Source organism: Pinus tabuliformis, chromosome 1_1 (assembly GCF_031772625.1).
Source record: "Pinus tabuliformis cultivar Carrire ecotype Pingquan chromosome 1_1, CPIR1, whole genome shotgun sequence".
Classification (NCBI taxonomy): Eukaryota; Viridiplantae; Streptophyta; class Pinopsida; order Pinales; family Pinaceae; genus Pinus; species Pinus tabuliformis.
In genome coordinates, this window is record NC_142297.1 from 748577745 (window position 1) to 748591697 (window position 13953).

General features: G+C 34.1%; 1 pseudogene; it reads right to left on the reverse strand.

Annotated features, from left to right (window-relative positions):
* Positions 1-6765: 6765 nt before the first annotated feature.
* Positions 6766-13677, reverse strand: LOC149216160 (outer envelope protein 64, chloroplastic pseudogene; annotated as a pseudogene).
* Between the last annotated feature and the right edge of the window lie 276 nt (positions 13678-13953).

Consider the following 13953-nt stretch of genomic DNA (forward strand, 5'->3'; position numbering starts at 1 on the left):
TTCTTGCTCCTTTTCTTCTTCCTCTTCACAATCTATGTAGAATAATTTCTTCTCAGCACACTTATGACCTTTTGTGTATTTGCTATCACAATTGTAACAAAGCCCTTTTGCTCTTTTTTCTTCCAATTGTTGTGGTGTCAACCTTGTAGGTTGTGGAAGACTATGGGCAACAACACTTCCGTCTTTATAGTTGTGAATGGTATGCTTCCTAGTTGCCATAATTTTGCTTTCCATTTTTCTTGCTAACCTGAATGCCTTCTCTAATGAATCAGGTTCCCAAAGGCGCACATCATGTTGGATATTATCCTTTAAAGACCCTATGAACACATCAATCCTATGCTCCTCTGGAATATCTTTTACCCTTATGTTCAATTTTTGGAACTCCTCAATGTGCTCCATTATTGAACCCTTTTGTTTGAGACTTATCAATTGGCTAAAAAAAGTGTTGCTTTTTGTATCCTCATAATGTGCTATCAATTCTTCCGTAAAAATTGCCCAAGTGATAAATTGTTTACGAGAACAAAGCCATTGATACCATACAAACTGATTTGGTTCCAAATATAAAGTTGCCATACGTACCTTTTGTGTGTTTTGCACATTATTGAGATCGAAGAATTGCTCCATCTGTAATATCCATGTGGCGGGATCCTTGCCATCAAACTTCCTCATATCGATTTTTGGAACATGGTGAGTCTTCGATCCAACATTAGAGTCTATGGAATCATGATTAACATTTCTTTTGTTCTCATCATGAGTTTCCTTTAGTACTCTTTCACCCTTAGTGACCATTTCTTGTAGCAACTTATCCATCTTATCATCCATGCCATCAATTTTAGCGTCCATGACATTCACCTTAGCTTCCATGCCATCCATCTTAGCTTCTACACCTTTCTTTAAACCGTCCATCTTAGCTTCTACATCTTCCCTTAAACCATCCATTTTAGATTCTGTTGCTTTTTGTGCAAGTGACACTTGTTGCACTTGTTCTTGTAATTTTGATATATCATGTAGCATTTCTTCTTCTTCTTCATGAGTCATGCTAGAGCTTTCAGGTTCCTTACTAGGTGTTTGCATTTTCTTTCCTCGGGGCATCAGTTACCGATAATAATTCTCTACTATGCCCTTTGAATTCCTTCAAAATAAATTTTCAAACCAAGCTTAAGCAAAAATTAAAGAAAGTCTACACACCTTTTTTCACTTTGTAGGAGCTCGATATTGCCTCTGATGTATCTCTGTACTTTATGATCATCTAGTTCTAAATTTGTGACCTGTAGTAGCCCTCTGTGTCCTCTTTCCAATGCCACAAGTCTGACCCAAATTGGATTCTCCAAGGAAGAGTTATGCGAAATCTCCCACAGTGACTTGATTATAGACTAGTTCAGTAGAGCGAACTTGTACGACGTGCCACATGTCACTATTTCAACCTTTGACTCTGAAAAATATATAAAATAAAACTACAGCCCGTCCTCTTTCTGTAACTTTTTACGAAATTTCAATCCGATGCTCAGAAAGAAAGTTATGATGATTTTCCTCAGGTCACCTGTTTTGAGAGTAATTCAGGAGTATGCAAAAAGACCAACTTCCTCAGATCATATCTCCGAACATATCGCGTGAAAAACTCTGAAATTTGTACCCAAGGTTCAGCGCGATTTCTTCTCAAATGGGTTTTTGTTGCGACTTCTGAAACGTCACAGAAAAAACGTTATAGCGAAATGCCACTATGACCTGTTTGGAGCAGCGAAACCCTAGAATCCAAAGCTCTGATACCAATTGTTATGAAACCAGCTCAAGAAAAGATAGAAAAGAATAATCAACGCCTTAAAATTCAGCCTCTTCGAGGGGGAAACCTTCTTTACATTACATAAATGAACAATTCTTGGATGATACAAATGACAAAACCTCCTTTCTATATATAGGAGTCTAAGGAGTCACAATATAATCCAGCCGACCTAACAATAATAATATAAAGCCACAAAAATAATAATAGAGGGATTCTATGGGGCACAGAAATAACAATATGTGGGTAATAGGGGCACAACAATATAAATAAGGGGTATAACTATAATAGTAATGGGGTAATCACTAGTATTATAGGGACCCAACATATTCTTAGGCTTTTCCGATAAAATCCTGCCTTTCACTCTCGCGAGATTTATCCTCATAAAAGCTTGCCTTTCTCTCCCACAAGGTTTTTATGTTTCTCTTAAGCTTAGCATCTTTCTCTAGCTAAGTAACCTAATGGATATTTATCTCACAATCCATTAAGCTTATATAGAATTTTATGAATGAGTTATCCATTCCTGTTCACCAATGGGATTTCATTTGGCAAGAATCTCATCTCTCGATATCTCATTTTCCAAGTGATTAGATTATATTTATTATTTATTTAATAATAACATATTTAATTTCATTGTTATACCTCAGAACTAGCTTTTCTTAGCTTAGGTCAACAAAGTGTTACATAAAATGGAGGGCTGTTACATACCCCCCCCTAAATTTACATTGTTTTTCGTGTACTACTGCATCTTACAATTTATTTCCTCATTCACAGGTAGTTGTTTCTAAATTTTCAGGTTCCCATGGCCTTGCCATCTGAAACAAATCTTCCAATATATAGGTTACAAAGGAGTTCTACCACAATTCTCCTTCAATTGCTACTTGTAACATTTGTTCAATTAATTCTGTGAGAGACTTTAGATGCCATAAAAAAAATCGATTTTGTTTACCATAGTTAATGTCATAACTTGATATAATTGTACTACTATTTGAGTAAATACGGCTTAATGTTGCCCAATATTTAACTATGATTCCTCATTTTCATTGTATTATAATAGCAAGAAATGTATGCTCTTTAATGCATTTTTTTTCTTGCTGAACACTTGCTTCTTGCAGTCTCCCTGAATTAGTCACAACAAATCAAAGTAGCACATTTGACCAATTAACATGTATAAAAATATCACATCAGGTTAGCTCAAATCATAACCATCAAAACCATGAATCATATGTAACCATCAATCATAGATCACATTTAATCATCATAGACCAAAATCATAAATTTCATGCATACTAAACTGAAATAAAATACAGGCACTTAAACTGAAATAAAATACAGGCACTTATCCTTTAATCAATCATTAGCTTCCAACTTTTTATTTCTTCTGTACATACTTCGGATCGGTTTCCACACTAGGCAATCACCCAGTTCCTTCTCCTCAGCCATGTGTACATCACACAAATACATCTATACACGTCATCCAGCATCATGTAATACCTGTATCCATACCAGTACCATCTGTAGCACATGTACACAATACTACCAGTACAACATGCACACAATACTTAATGTCCATAGCATCCTATTCATGACATATACATGTTCCACTTGTTTTTAAACCACATTAGTATTATTATCATAACATCACGTCACTCCCAAAGTTTCCTTTATTTTTTCACACTACATTTAGTCAAGTCTAATCAAATCATGCTTTGGATAATAAGGAATTCATTGACCTGTTCAACTTCTGCAACCACAGCTTAACTGAATAATTTTATGTCAAGTATTTACCTGCTTTTGTTTAGCTAATCTTGTGGTTGGAGGAAAATTCCAGCAAACGATAACATAAATGTAACTTTGCATAATACAATTTTACAATACTAATAACTTTTAGTTGTGGGAATGAATATGTCTCTAGACTGAATCTTAATAACAATGGAATATGATATCTACCCAATCATAAAGCAACCTTTTGATAGCTAATCTAGTATGGCCTCCAATATTATACTTGAATTTTATTAACAATTTTTAGCGTTGTCTTTAGCCAAGAAAATCATTGTATGGTACTAAAAAATATTCCACATATTGACTAGCTATGTCATATGATTTCCTGTTGCTCATTTTACACTTCTTCCAACACCTTCTTGGCCATGAATAAATTCATTGGATGTCGAAAACCAATTGAATAATCAATATGCAAGTACATACAACACATATTTCATTAAAATTGGAAAACATTTATTACAAGGGCATCACTAGAATTGAGTTTTCTTGGTTATGCTAAAATTATAGATCCACCATTTAATTATAAATTTAATGTAATATGTGTTATACACCTCCCATACATGAGTTATAAATTGGTTACAATGTTCTCAGTTCCACACCCACTAAGTTTTTAGGCACTATGTGTACCAAGGTGTGAACATAGGTCATTAGCATGTTGATACCGCACTTTAAGACTAGATCATGACCTGGTAGAATATAATTCAACAATTGTTAAATTCCTTAAAATAATTTTTTTATGAAATAATTGTTATGTTGTCATATTCAAAACCAGACAACACTATCAATGCAGTTTTACAGGCAGACTTCTTCCATATTGCTTGATAGGAAATAGTGGTACAAATTATGCATTCTAGATTGTACGATTGTCAATTTATTTGAATAGATTGCTAGATATCATTTTATCGAAACCAATTATCTTTGTACAAAACAATATCGATTACGATTATCACTTTTCCATCAATATGGTTGAATCATCCTATTTATTTAACAACGAGCTATTTCATGGTTTGTTATCCTCTCTCTTCATCACCTAGAACCTTTTATATTCCACACCTTACTTGATGCATGCATTATTTTAATACTGGCATAATATCTTTATATCACCATAAACTATATTAATCCAAAACCTTTCGGTTTATTGAAATTTTATTAATTAATTTAGACCAGTCATGCTCTGAATCTAGCGTATAATTCTTGTTAGTCAGTAGGATACTTTGAATCTCTCTATTTCTACTTCAAGTGCATCCAACACCACCATATCTAATATGTTTTTCATTTCATAAAGCACATATACCTTGTTTATATATAGTAGAAACATAGTTCATTTTTATCTTACCATTTCCCACAAGAAGTACATTTGTAAGATCTATAATCATTCGACTCAGAGCATCTTCTTCTTGCTCCAGATTTGAAAGGTTACTATTTGTGAGATATTAACAGAACCCCATATTTATCTGGATGTATATGGACATCAAGGTCGTGAAGTTTGTGGTTGCATACTTGAGTTGAAATAATTTACACATTGAAATTTGAGTGAACTTGGGAATGTGCTCTTGAGCTTGTATTTGATGTTGTCCTACTGGTATTAATCGAGAAGCACTAGGAGTTGATTTTACATTATTATTATCTATTTACACCAGATGTACTTTTGGGTGCCAGTCCCATTGTCCCACTTATGAAGGTCATAAAATTATTAATGTATAATGTCTTCTTCAACATGTAAATAGTGAGTTGTATTACATGTGTGCATGAACTTCACAATTATGACCTTAGTTCAGTTTAGATGCCTCTTTCATATCTTAGTTATAATTATTGACATGTTGCTTTACTCAAAGAAACCTGTAGGTTCCAAACTATGCATGTACAATTAAATATACATGTTGCTACTGAATATTTGAGTAATGACTTGGTAAGTTTAGTTCCTTTCAGTAGTGTATATTTGAAGAGTTTTCCCCATAATGGTGAGTTAACGGTTCAACTAGTGGCCAAAACCACATCAAAAAATGGATTGCATCATCACATGTAGATGCACCAATAAACACAAAATATTAAATTGAAAGAAAATTAAAAAAAAAAAAAATCCATAGTATCATGCCACACACACGAACTTGTCTTTCATGAACTTAATGATATTTCATGGGAACTTCCTGAATAGATACAATTAAAGAAAACCTTTAGAATATGTTGTAGGATGGAAATCAATTAATTAACCATCAATCTTGGCTATGTTAATAGAATGTCATGAACTTCATTCCTGAGATGTATATAGATTCCATCTATCTTTTTTTGTGTTGACCATGACCTATTGAAAGAGAACTTATTATGTTATCTATTTTTGTTTGATCGTTACCTCTTAAGAATTCAACACTTCTTCACTTAAGATCTTTTATAAGTATAAATTCATTCTATTAAGCTATGTCCTTGATTGTAATATGCATAGAAATCGTGCAACCTATAATTTAATTTTAATATGAGAAAAGTAATATGATGACAGTATGTAAGAGGAGACCTATTAGCATCCATTTACACATAGAATTCAAACTTTCCTTATCCAGCATTATTCCTTTCAACACTTGATTTCATATTCATAAGCCATGATGACCACACCACTAGATTTCATCATCCATACTCTCCATAATCATACCTTACAATTATTTCAAATGTGTTCATTCATCAAGCTCAACTATGAGCATATAAAGCTAGGTCTATCATGTGTAAGCATCATAAACAAATTTTAAATTGTGGCATAAAGTATTTGTGCCCTCACAAGAGAATTTGACAAGAAATTAAGTTTGGAAGTAACTTCCACAACATATAATGAAATAAAAAATTAATCTTCACATAATTCCCAACACTTAATAGGTAGGCACAATAAAGCAGTAATCACTTTCTGGTTGACCACTTCTACCTATTGAAAATAATCAACAGATTAATTGTTGTCACTTCTCTGCATTACTCCCTACTCCATCACAACACTACAAGGTTCTGTGTTATATAACAAAATTGCAAAATTATTTGTTCAAACCTAACCTTACAGGGTTTCTTCTCCCACAATGCTATTATAGCTATCGACCATGGTGTATGAATACAATACATAGACTTGAGAAATTCAAGATAAAGAAAAAAGATTACTATGAAGTGTGTATAGATAATAAACTTCTTGAATTGTGAGCATAGGTGGCTTATTAAAAAAAAACAATGCACAATCATATCTCTCGAAATTTGGCCTGCAAGATCACGGAAGGAAATTATTACCGTTATGCAAAAAGCAATAATTTTGTTCTTTGGTAGTGATGCCATCCTGAACAATTCCCTCCAATCATTAAGTGAAGGCTTGCATGGAGGCGCTTCACCATGAAGTAGGCCTGCAATCCAAACTACCATCAAATTTCTGATTGCGAGACAAAGAAAATGTCTTTGAATAACTAAAAAAATGTCAACACTTGGCGAGCATACTCCGCATCTTTGAGCCAAATCAATATGTTCGTGCAATCAACAGGTAACATTTGTAATCTTCTCGTGGTAAAATTATGCAAAAAATTTAAACCAAAGAGGGTATATATAAGATAAACTCAAATATCTCAAATAAGTCATGTTTAGACTCAAATTGTTTTCCTCCATTTTATAATGCTAAGACAACTCAGCGTAAAAGACCCAACATAAGGAACACAATTAATAATAACAATGTTGACCAACATAATGCAGTTAACCACAACATTGCCACCAATTAGACAACGATCAAACCATTATTGTAGCCAATTCAGGACACCATTGCGGTATTCAACCACTCAACTCCATCGCTCTTCTAGGAAGTGCATTCCTTAAATAATTCCATGCTAACACTTCCTGTTAGCAATTAATCGACCATGAATTACCTTAATTATTTGATGAATTGGAAGAAAGTATTCCTTGGGGATGAAGCTCGAAATTCCATCATCGAGCAGATTGGCCCTTCTGTCAACACACAACCGTAATCATGCTCAATCACAGAGTAATTCAGTGAAGTGAGGGACATCGCTATTAAATATAATCCATGCATATGACTGTTGCCTTCTACCACCATTGGGTGTTGAGAGAAGGAAGTTGGCGTTGTTCTATTCCATATTTCCATTTTTTTTTGCTCCTCTCCACAATCCAAGTAAATGTTTCCATACGATGTTTGACCCACACACCTCGATGGCAAGAGTTACAAGAGCCGAAGATGTGGTATTAATGTTAGTCTTGACCTTCTCTTAACCTTACATGTGTGTGTCCATCACAAGGAGAAGATAAGACTAGTGTGATTTGTCTACATGTAATGAAGGATAAACACTATCCAAATTAAGGATAACCATGACCATGACAATAACCATTATTCATCGAATTCTTTTGCGGAGTAGAAGATTTTGTAGTAAAGGGTAAGCTCATATTTTGAATAGGTGCACAATTTGTACATCTTTGGATCCATTGATAAAGTAAGTGGAAAAGCTGTATTGAAAGGGAAAGAATGGTTGACAAGGAGTTTTTCTCCGACCATCAAATTGGAAAGGTGTCATTTGCTTTAAATCACACGTTTCTACCAAGCTTAATGGAACGGGGTATTGAAAAAAAAAGTCTAGAAGTAGTAACTCCAAAAGGAGGAAGTATCTATTAATTAAACAGTTTCATGGAGGTCTCTCTATATCTTCTCATGACCACTACAATTTTGGTTGGGGTTGATTGACACCACCCCATTTCAAGCGCCGCAGAGGGATAGGTCAATTCATACACACTCTTGCTGCAAGTCAAAAGATTAGTACTCAAAGGTTTCATTAGAAAAAATCAGGATGTAATATAGGTTATAATGCATCCATTCTCTTACGGTATCATCGAGGTTGTTCTGAGATGTAATCCCCACAATAATGCGGGGAGTATTCACTTAAATAGTAAGGTTTGGATAAATCAGATCCTTTAGGGTTTATTCTTTATTTTTAGGCACAACCCATATACAGTTCGGTATTAGAGCAGTTAGTTCTTGCATTCAAGAGACATAATTTTCAAATAAGTTAATGCTTTATGGATTCCTCTCTTAACATTTCATATAGATCTATATTTAATATATTCCTTAAATTTTCAGCCTACGTAATTTACATAACATTGTTATTGTAAATCCATTATTTGGCCATATTTATTTTTCTTGACTTATACATGTTTTTAATGTATGTTACGTATATGGTCAATGAAAACTCTGAAGGCATCAATTTCAACTGATGCATCATCCACAAGCTACTATAGAATTTCTTTGTTTCAGTGTGGTCATGCGCATGACAAGACGCATTGAAATTTCTTTGAGCACAACATTGCCACATGGAGATTGCGAACCACAAATTATATTGTGAGCCACGAGAATGAATAGAATGAACTATTTTTCATGGAGAGTGTGTAACATATCTCTTTTTACACCATATTGGAAACCACATACTATAGGAAGATACCTCCTAGACACAATATTAAAATCCACATATGGTGTTTCATCGCTAAATTTAACTTTAAATAAGTTTAGATGCAATAATTATCTCATAAAAAAGTTAACACAGGCATTTCTACCCATGCATACATCACATCACAGAGGAAGAATCAATCATGATCATTCAAGATCCCACATTCGAGTTTCCCTCCTTTGAGGATTTAACACCAACATTAATGGAGATAATGTCATCAATACACTCTAACTAGCTTTGCCATGTAACATGTTCATAGTCCTATTGTAATAGCCGAAAGTACAACTCACATATATCTTATGCAATATGAATAATAACTAAAACAAGCCTCAATGGAAGCAATTCATCCGATGGTGCATAATGCATAGAGTAGATAACATGAACCACAAGCTCTACAGTTTCAAACCTTAAAACCAAAATCATTCATCATACATAGTTGTCTAAAACATACTTATTCAAACAACTCATAAGAAAATATAATGCATGCAACTCCATCATATCATAAGCTTAAGATTTGACAACAAGAAGTGTAGGGAGTCAACATACATAGCATCCCATGCCATTGAATCAAACCATATTAGAAGGGAGAACATCACTTTGAAAAGGAAGCACCACCACCCAACCTAGAACCCACTCTCCCAGTTCACCACCGAGCCGAGAATTATTGCCATGGATAAACTACCTACTTTTGATCTCTGCAATAGTATTTAATGCCCTCTTTCATGATATCTCCATTAGAGGCATCCTGATTTTATGGATCTTTTTTATGCATTTGCCTATGCTTTTCTCAGAAAAGCTCTCTTTTCTCTCCCGCGAGGCTTTTCCTCATAAAAGCTTTCATTTTTCTCCGGCAAAGATTTTATGTTTTTCTCAATGGATATTTATCTCCAATCCATCCAACTTATCTAGAATTGAATGTAGAAGCTTTATCACAAAAGAATTATCCCTTACCATTCACTAATGGGATTTTTTAAGAATCTCATCTCTTGGTGTCTTGCTTTTCCAAGTGATTAACTATTTTACTTATTTCATAAAGAACTTACTTTTCTTGTTACACATTAGACCTACCTTTTCTCAACTTAGGTTAGCAAAGTTTTTACATACAAGGGAGGGGTGTTACATACTCCCCCCCTTAAATTTACACTGTCATCAGTGTATTACTATGTCTTACAATATTATCTCCTCACTCATAGGTAGTTATCTTTGAATTCACGGGATCCCATGGCCTTTCCATTTGTTGCAAATCTTTCGATATATATCGGTTACAAGGTTCACATCTCTTTCCATCGCTACTATATGAGTATGTATGGCTTATATGGGCCGCCATTTAATGTTTTTGAAGAATGCATTTTCTTCCCCTACATTCTTCCAAGCCTTTGTGTTCTTTCTGAACACTTACTTCCTTCAGTTTCCCTGCATACAACAAGTCATATAACACACTTGCCAAATAAATATGTACAAAATATCATGTTAGGTTATCTCACACATAATCATCAAAATCATCTGTACCAATCAATAATATGTCACCTGTAATCCTCATGGATCCGACTCATAATCACATGCATACAAAATTGAAATAAAACACTAATACTTATCCTTGAATCACTTCTTAGCCTCCTTCTTCTCTACACACTCCAGGTTGGTTTCCATACTAAAAAATCATCTAGAGTCTTTATGAGTACCGCACATAGTGTTTATTACACACGCGGAACTATACATGTCATATATTATCATGCAATATATGTATTCATAACAATAACATATGTACTGCTTATACATAGTACCATCTATACAACGGGTACACCATACCAATGTCGATAGCATCACCTGCAAGACATATACTTCATCCACATGTTTCTAACCATGTTAGTATTATAAAGAAAATTAATTCATTTATTTATATTACCTTTACATAAGTGGAACAAACTCTGTTCAGTTTATTGATAGGAGAATAAGGAATTTCATGGACCTGTTCAATTTCTATAACCAATGAAAAATTTTATGTCGAAATAGTCAAGCAATTTTATTTAGAAATTAATTTTCCTGTGTCATGTGGTTGCATTACAATGTCACTAATATAGTATCATAAAAGTAATCATTCATACTACCACTTTATCATACCGATAACTTTGATTTTTGGCATTAAATCTGTCACCTGGACAAGGTTTTAACAACATCGGAATGTGACTTCCGATTAATCATAAACCAGACTATTGACTATGATACTTAGTCTACCATAGATCTTTGAAATATAACAACCATATTAGCTTGTCTTTAACTAAGATCAAAATTGGTTGGTACTCAACAAATACTCCGCACTTAAACAATTCATGTCGTATGATTTACTATTGCTCCTTTTCCCTTCTTCCAACACCTTGTCGGCCATGATGATTTCAGTGTAGCTCTAAACCCCATTTAATAAACAATATGCACATGCATACATCTCCCATATATGAGTTATAAATGAAAGTTACAATATGCACAACTGCAAACCCTTTAAAATTTTAAGCACCATGTGCACCCTTCTTGTTATTCATTTGGTTTTTATGTCTTGTTCTGTTTCTACTTCTGGTTATGCATTTACACTAGAGTTACATTCTCAGTTTAATCATTTAATATGATGCTTTAGGTCACCTTCATTTTGATGTTGTCTTGTACCCATCTATGTGTAATTTTAGGAGAACTTCATTCAAGAACTTTTTCTTTTCTTTTTAACTATAAATGTTGTAAATATTTGTTGTACTCTCTAGTTCCTTTGACCTATTATGGTCTTCTGGGCATGCAAAAAAAACATTTCAGTTCAGTTCTATCCAGCATCCCATTAATCAATTCAAATTGCACTTCATTCTATGTGACTACATGAAATAAGATCATTATAATCAACCAAAATACTACAAATAATATTTTAAACTATTCATATCCACTCAACTATTACTGTCAATAGTTCAACATGATGGGACCATGCACAACAAAGTGAATGACTTTCTTTTGATGACTAAATTAAATAAGCATTATTCTACAGATTATACGGTGGAAATATAAATATTTCAACCCAATAAACTTTCAACTTAATTTCTTCAAACGAGGGCATGGATCTAGTTCTTGAAGAGTCAATCTGGTAAAATACCCTAAAATTTGGTTATACCTTAGTGAAAAAATTCCGAAATGACGTATAGTCTCTCACTAGTTCTAAGCCAAGATCAAAGAGGCGTCAATTTGCTCCATATTAAAGATAACCAACATAGAATATAGATAATATCCGAACTGTATGCTGAAATGAAAACATCTCTATAGTAAAAATGCATTTGTTATAGGGTACATCCTCGGTGTAGCTTCACAAAAATCATAGAATTGTCTTGCAGATATTATCTGAATAATTAGTGTGGCTTCCAGATTACGCTGTAAATTTATTGACATAAATTATCTTGATTTTAGATGTGCATATATTTTTCTTCAATCCCTAATCTGTACTTGTTTTCCGTCCATACTAAAAAGGACTTAACATGTGCCCAACCAGAGAAATTGATTAAGCGGTCATTAATAAGATATTTGATACTTTTGATACATTATAACTCCAATAATAAAATTTCAAAAAGAGATTTCCATCTACTCTTCTATATAGCATTCAAGTAATTACAATAAATATTTTGAGGAAAAAATCTATTAGTATTCAGAATATGAAATATGCAGGCTATGAAATAAAGCTTCGAAACACAATCATTATACCTCTGAAGAAGGCCTAATGCACTACAAAGAGCCCTCAAATAAGAAACCCCACCTTCTCCATTTCTACTCTCTTCTTCATTTTGGAAATATTTGAAGCTTGGAAATTTGGTAGAAAGATACTTGTCGAGGCTTATGTCATGTAAAACTTGACGTCCAAATAATTTTTCGGTGGACCGAGTGACTACATTCACTGTTCAATCGTTAGGAATATCTGTAATATGAAAGCAATCATCTACAATTATAATACACCTTCGTTGCACGTACTCCATGAATGGAAAATATAGTAGTATATGACCAACATGACACAAAATATTTGGATCCCTTGTAAACAAACCAACAATATCAAAACTATGAGCCATTGGCACAACACCAATGGTGAAACAACCCCATGGGAAGGAAGGAACCCTAAAATACCACAGAATGCAGTAGGCACTCTAACACTTCCTCCTATATATGTACCAATAACAAAGTCAACAAGCTGAGCTGTAACCGCCACAACAGACCCACTAGAAGATCCTCCAGGTATTCGTGAGGGTGCAGCTAGATTAGTTGGAGTTCAGTAGAGTTTTTTTCTCCACTAATGTTGTATGCCATCTCATCCATGATAGTTCTCCCAATACATGTTTCTCCTCCTTGTACAACAAATTTAACCATAGGTTCCATTCGAACTGCAGGTTCATGGTTCCTTCGCAAGTCTGGATTTCCAAAGCGAGTTACATATCCTTCTATATCAAATAGTTATTTAATTGCGAAAGTAAGGCCCGTAAGAGGGTGGGGTGCTTTTTGAGGTGAGGGCTAAGGACGAGGAAGGAGCTTAATCCGCTTAGAAAATGTGTCAAAGTCTTCCTTAATTCCCTTCTTCCATCTCCTGGTAGTAAAAATATTTTCGTTAACCCGAATTCCCAACAACACCCATAGGTTTGCAGCAGACATTGTTATCCATAAATCATTGATTTGGTTGAGCTTTCCATTAATTTGGGGCAAAGCACACCCACTTTCATCTCTTGCTGGTGTAATGGAGAAAATGATAGCACCATGTTTATTTCCCTCAACATCAAACCCTTCGAGAAATGTGTTTCACAACTATCCATTTCCGACCATTGTTGTTGTTGCATATTCAGTAGAGCTTCCTCTTTATTCCTTGCTATCTTGTGTGTTCAAGGCAACCATTGTGTATGTGAGCCAGGGAATCTATCCAAATCATAATGT